A 7,097-nucleotide genomic window follows, 5' to 3' on the forward strand; every position below is an offset into this window, starting at 1 on the left:
TAATCCATGTTTTCATCATCCTTCCTCTTGTCATAACTTAGATCCCACGGAGGAAATCCTGAAATGGCTCATGAACCCTATGGTGAAGATTACTCCTTTCATTACTCAAGATGACATTAGCACTCTTAACCTCAATCTTAAATCTAGTTCCACAAAATTTGTTATTCCTTCAAAGGACATTTTTTATCCTCTATCATATACATGAAATGAATTGTTGTATCATGTTCCACTTGATTAATCTGCTCCGCCAGCTAGTTCTTCGTACTCTTTTTATTTCCATGTTGATGTTTCAATTTGTGATCAGGTACAAGGTAGTCACATTTCTCTAGTAGAGGAGTAGGAAGGTCAATATTTTTTCCATATTTCTTATGTTTCTCAAATTACTCTATGTCAAGATGGTGTTTCTTCATTCTTGGGTGATATTGAATATGTTAATATCGATAATGAATCGAATGAAACCAGTTTGTTTAGTTCTTTAGTATTGGGAAGCAATCATTCTGATGATGATAATTCTATTGATGCACGTGATGATGAATTCCTAAGTGCACCATTTTATATTTCAGTTTTTCATGAAGATTTTAATTTAAAATATTTAGAAATGGAATATGTTTGAGTCGAAGAATATGCTCTTATGGAAACTTCCTCTTCATCTTACTATCCCTTGTGCCTCACAATTTGCAATGAATCAACCTGTGATGAAGATATTCCATGCTCTTCAAGTTGTTCATATCATTAGTTAACTTCTCAATTGGAATAGGATAGTGATGATATCCATGATACTAAGTATTTTTTCTATCCCTTATCATCTCTCATTTTGTATGAAGGAAATTCTTCAAATTTTCTTGCTCATGAAATTTACCTCATTCATTCATCCTCAGATTTTCGATCAAAAGAATCATTTGATTTGAGTAATATGATTGTTTAAGTTGTAAAATATGAACAATTTAGTGGCAAGGATGGATTTCATTTGGTTAATAGTGATCTCATTGAAATTAGTGAAAGCAACCATCCTCACAGCATGCATAATTTTGTTCCATATTTAAAATGTGATTTTATAATCCTGGAAAGTTTCGGGACTCGTGAGAGAGTCAAGGCACTTCTACTTTTGTTGATGGTTACATTAGGATCTCGCAACTATGGTAAGATATCCATTTGGTTTTCCTCGTAAAACTCTTCTTTATAAAGAGATTACCTCGATGTAAATTCCTTCTTGGAATATGTTTGGCATTGCAGATATAATCTTAAAAGCATTAAAGACTCAATTTATGATTGCATTCAAGTTCCGATTTCAGTTAATTCATCTCCATGAAAAACTCTTGCTCTTAACATAGGTTTGGAGAGTATATCTCGCATAGAAGCATGGAATCGTGAAGTTTATTATTATAAAGATTATCTTTGGCGAAAGGAGTGATACCTATCACATTCTTTTGAAAACAAACAACTCCTGATTCTTCTTGTGAATATTCAGATGCTAATATTTTTTATCGCACCTTATATCCTCTTCATCACTAGTGAATGTATGGAATATTTGATGAATCAAAATTTTCTTCACTTTTTTACCCGGACTGGTTTCATGTGTTTGTTATACTATAATTCCTATTTTATTTTTCCAATGATTATGATGTTAGTGCAGTGTGTAACCAGTTACAGTAGAATAGTTTGTTACACTCATCACATGAGGAAGATAATTATATTGTGTACATAATTTGCAAAACTATTTAAATTGATTTATTCTTGTTAATTGCAAACTGAGAATCTAATACTTAAATCGACCCATCTAATCATTATTATATCTTGGATGAATTTTTTTCAACCTATTCTTTTTCCATCATCACATACAATAAGAGTTGTTTTAAATCTTTTGATCCTTATGGTCTAATGTTTCAATATGTGGGTACTTCTCAAGTATTTGAGGCATTCCACACTTACTAATGGTTATGGTAAGTCCTCACTCTATTGACATGACTTCTAAATATTATGATATCTATTTTTCCTCATAAGATTCTGATCGTAATCCCGTGCCTGTAATTGAAAATTAATATTTTCAAATATCTCAAGATTTTAAATAGGATTGCCACAAATTTTTCAATCCATTTGTTGAATGGTCAAAGAAATCTTACTTGGAAATCTCCTTCATAAATTAACAAGTTTCGATCCTTCCTCGTGCTTGCTGAGGAGATCGTTGTAGATGAAGACACATTCACAAGAAGCTTCTCAAGTTTTTTTAATATATGTTTTCATCGGAAAGTTAAGAATGGGAGGTGGTTAAAAGTAGTAGCTATGACAAAAAAATTTATCAAGAGGCGAGACCTTCAAGTTTTTGTGAATATTATTCAAGTTCTTATCTTTTCTGTTGGACATTGCTTCATGTTAGTTTTAAATGATCATATATTTTTGTATGTTGGTTGGGAAAAATTATGGTGGCTTCACTAGAAATTTCATTACACTTGACCTTGACATTCTAGCTATTTAGGTTAGGTGTCTGACTAGTTGCATTCTATTTTTCCTTCTCTTGCATTCATTCTACATTTGTTCTCCTTTCAACATGTTTTGGTTTAAGCCTCCTTTCACTTGTGTTATGGTTTCTCTTACTTGTCATGTTGTGCCTTTTCTTTTATATTCTCTTAATAAGACATTGCATGAAGTGTGTCCCATTTAGGCTTGAAAGACAATGTGGAAAACTAGAAAATGGCTTTGTGACACTGCAACATTTGGCTAGCCTTTAGACTTTCTTCTTCATCTTGGTCACATCTTTTTGTCAGTGATTCTCTAATGGAAAATATGATTTTTTCGTATGGAAGGACTTGTGTTCATCAATGATATATGTCTCTATCCTCTAAACCTAATTCCTTAACTCAGGTCTTTATGTTTCAGTGCTTTCAAAATGATCCAATCAAGCATAAAGGGACAAAGGCTAAAATCTAAATGAGAAAACCAATATTAGAGGTCTTACATGTACTTATCTGAGGGAACAACCTCCTTTTCTCCTAATAAGTCAAGATCCTTCTTTTTACCATCAAATGAATAACTATTGATGGACAATACTATATAAAATAAATAAATAAAGGTGAACAAAGAGAATGGATTCATGCACAAGAAGGTGAAAAAAGAAACTATGTCGGGGTATTGTGTAGTCTCGTTGGCGTTACACAACTTTTTTCATTGTCCCTGTACTCCCCATCCATGATCCTAGAGGACCTCTATAGTGAGCTCGACATGCTTTCCCATCATGAAGAAATTCCTGGTATGTCCCTCTTCATGAGCATAATAATCCCCCTTTGCATCATTCCCCAAGAATTTTCCTTTTATCCAAATTTACAAGGTTGGAGCTACTCACTAGCTTCCACCTCGTGTTGATTTGTAGAGATTAAAACTAGCCCTATCATCATACGGAGTGACTAAGCCCTTTTCTAGTCATGTTGATCCTCTTTTGGTAAGTTTTTTAAATATGGAGTTGAAGCTTCCAGGTCTAGAAGCTTCATAATGGAAGTCTGGTAGATGGTTCTGAAGAAGTCAGTTTGGGCTCCTTTCCCCTATTAGGATGGAAAAAAATAAAGAGATAGGACCTTCTCCCATGATGGGAGGAACCATATCCCAGCCATCCAAGCTATATAAGCCTCTCTTTTCCCAAGCTAAACTAGTTTTGGAGTGAGTTTGAATGATCAACAAGACATTTGTAGCTTGCAGCTTTCTAATGTATGTTTGAGGAAGAATAATGTGTTTTGGCTTGGTTTGAGACTATAGGGGAGAGGCCATAAAACTTCCATAGCCAACACTATACATGAAGTGCTAGCAGAATTGTGGGAACCCAAATACATCGGAGGAGAATAGCATCATCAAGCCATTAGTTGTAATCTCTTTCTGATTTATATGAATACAACTATTGATTGATTTCCTACATGAAGTGTTATCTTACATCTTTATGGCTTAATTTTCCTTGACCTGTTAAGTAGGCTTAATACAATAATGTATGCTATCACGTTTGTTATTGTTGTTTGTTTGCTTGTTTTAGGTATTCAAAGGAAGGAAACAAAAGATAGCCGGTGAGGAGGCAAGATCATCACCAAGTGGAATAGAGTTCTAAGAGGTAGGCCCTCTTAGTTGAATCTAGCTGAGGGAGATTTTCCATAGATTGTTTGTTTGTGGCTAGACCTGCTCTCTTGGGCTAGAGGAATTGTTTATGTCCATACTGAGAATTTACCTGCACCATAAATTGGGGACTCCGCTGGGGAGCCAATCCTTATGTTTGATTGATTATTAGTTAATGGTTTTGTCTGAACTTTTATAGTATCACCGTTTCCCTTAGTGTTCTCAACTTTGCTTGGTTTACCTTTCTGAGTCGGAAACTTACAGTGGAAGGTCTAGTTTTGGCCTTTGAAATTTTATTATTTTTCCTTGGATCCCTTGTTCAGTGTTCTTTTTGGCCAAACAAATGTGTTGACCAGGCTTATCAGTGATATTTGTAGTCTGGCCAGTCACATCGGCTGTGCCAATAAACATTTGTTGTCAGTTAGATAGTCGCTCTCATTCTTGTAGGTGAAGATCAGGGTTTCCCCTATATCATAACTAATGTGTCTTTCCCCCTTTTTTTCTACCTCTTAGCTTATTATGCATGTGTTCTCCCTAACTGTAAAGTTTCATTGGCTTCGTTTATGTGCTTGTTGGTTTGCCTTCTTTTACTTGATTTTTTAGGTCTCTGGATGGTTTGTGGCCCTAGGGCATCTAGGTCATCATCCATTTAGTTGTTTTTGTGCTCAACAAGTCAAGTTGTTTGTTAGTTGGTCCATGCATTTCGTTTATTAATCCTTTTGTTGCTTTGATTTCCATTTAACTTCTTTGAAAAATTTTGTTTGTTGTTTTAGCGTCTCTTTTAGGGCATAGATTACATTACTCGTCTTCTTCTTGATTGAATCCTTGCATCATTTCTTTGGAAGGAATTCTCTTTTTGTGCTTTCCATTTGATTGGTGTTGATTGTTTTAAAAATAAATCATTGAAGTGTTTGTGAAAGATTCATCAGTTATCATTCCATTGAAAAATACATAATTCTAGATTGTTGAATCAATATGTTACTTTAGCTAGCATCATCGAAGACTAGAGTTGCATCATGATTTGTATTCGATAAGAAATGAATTCTCTTTACTGTTAAAAGGACTAGTTGAAGTGCATTTGATAGGAAGATTTAGTGCATTTCGGAGATTTATTAGTGAAATATTTTATTCTTTGATTGTTTCATTTCTTCTATGTTCTCTATCTCTTAATTAGTGTTAACTTTAATCGAAGAGAAATATTTCTTTTCTCATATAGATGCATGTACGAGTTTTTTCAGTTGACAGCGGTAGGGCCTTGTAATTGAAACCTATTTCAAGATCAACCATTAAAATCTATTGAATTAGCCTCAGGAAGCATTAAAACTTAATGCTAATATTTAGAGGTCTAGGCTAAAGACATGTTCCAGCGTGTTTAAACCTAGCGGTTGTCACTTGCTTCAGCACTAGAAAACACTAGCATGGATTCGTGTTCCCTGTACCATCAGCTATATAATGGGAGACCCCACTAGGTTTGCAATCCTTTATCCATTGCAAGCTGAGTCTGCCACCTTGTAAAAATGATACACCGAACACATCATTCGAGGAGATTGCCTACATGTACTTCTCGTTTCATTAGGAGGTATTCAGCAGTTCACGGTTACCTAGTAATCCTTTTTCCTAGATCATCCAGAGCAATCATTTTGGTGTTTTTGGCTCTTTAAATTTAAAATATCATCTAGCACTTGATTTTTCAAGATCATTAACTCCGAAAGTGACTAGAATCACCTTTTTCTCTTTCCTCGACTCTTAAAATATGAAAAGGAAAAGTTGTGTCAGTGTCTTAAAATTAACTATCCATGAAATATTCCTTCTTAAAGTCATCTTCCTTAGTGACTCTCTAGGTTCGATTCCAATGGCAAAATTTCCAGAGTCTACCAGTCAAGGATTCCCCTGAAATGGGAATCCTGGTCCTTTTCCTTCTTTTGGAAACTTTGGTGCTCCTTATATCGGAACGTTGTCCCTCCCTCGGGTAACCATTAGTTTCCCTATCTGGTTATTTTTTACCATGGTGGTCTCGAGTGTCCCGACCCATACCAAGCCATCTCCTTCATTTGAACCACATAACATTGATTCTAAGGTTGACCTCTGACCTTCTTCCTGTATTTCTTCACCCTCCTCTTCTACTTCGCCTGGTGAAAGTTTGAAATATAGTAACCAAGAGGCTAAGAAGAAGAAGAAGAAGTTAGATACGTGAGAGGCCAACCATGCATCTAGTTCTCCAAATGCACCTATTGTAGACAAATCTTTCGATCCTCCACGAAAGTTCAAATTCCCTTGCAGGCTATGTAAGGATGACCATCTTCTTTGGGATTTCCCTTGCATTCCCAGATTCTTAGTGTTATGGTCTTAGGACCTGAATTGACCATCCCCATCGACCTCTGAAGATCATATTGATGTCACACCTTCAACTAGTGATGGTAACAAGAATGGAAAGATTATATTCCCATGTGGGTTATGTGAAGGGAAGCATCTTCTTCACCTTTGTCCTCTTATGGATAAAGCTTCCAAAATTTTGGAAAACCTTCCAGCGCCTCAAACAAAACTTCCTGTTTCTTATTAAAGGCTTTCTTCTAACCCTCTCCTAGCTGGTAAAGAGATTAACTTGGATTCATCTCTTGCCTATCCTACTCTTCTTGAGCATGACTCTCTTGTGTTTGTTCCTAACCAACCATTGGTCCAAAAGAGTGTTGATTTGGCTTGGCCTTTAGTCTTTCGCTCTGTTCCTGAAGGGAGTGGTGAGCATACAACTCATGTTCTTCTCGTCTCCTCAGATTATCATGAATCGAATAGTGACCCTCCCATACCATTTTTTCATGAGAATCCTTCTCCTATTCCTACAGGGCATGGGGGAAATCATATCATACCCCCACAAGGTAGTCTTGTCGTTTCTTTTAATTGGAGTAAATTGATTGCTTTATGCCTTCCATCTTATGTGCCTTTCTGGATCATAGTACAAGCCTATAATATGGTAGTACATGGAACTATATTAGATCAAGGCACATGTGTTA

The sequence above is a fragment of the Pinus tabuliformis genome, chromosome 7 (assembly GCF_031772625.1).
Source record: "Pinus tabuliformis cultivar Carrire ecotype Pingquan chromosome 7, CPIR1, whole genome shotgun sequence".
NCBI lineage: Eukaryota > Viridiplantae > Streptophyta > Pinopsida > Pinales > Pinaceae > Pinus > Pinus tabuliformis.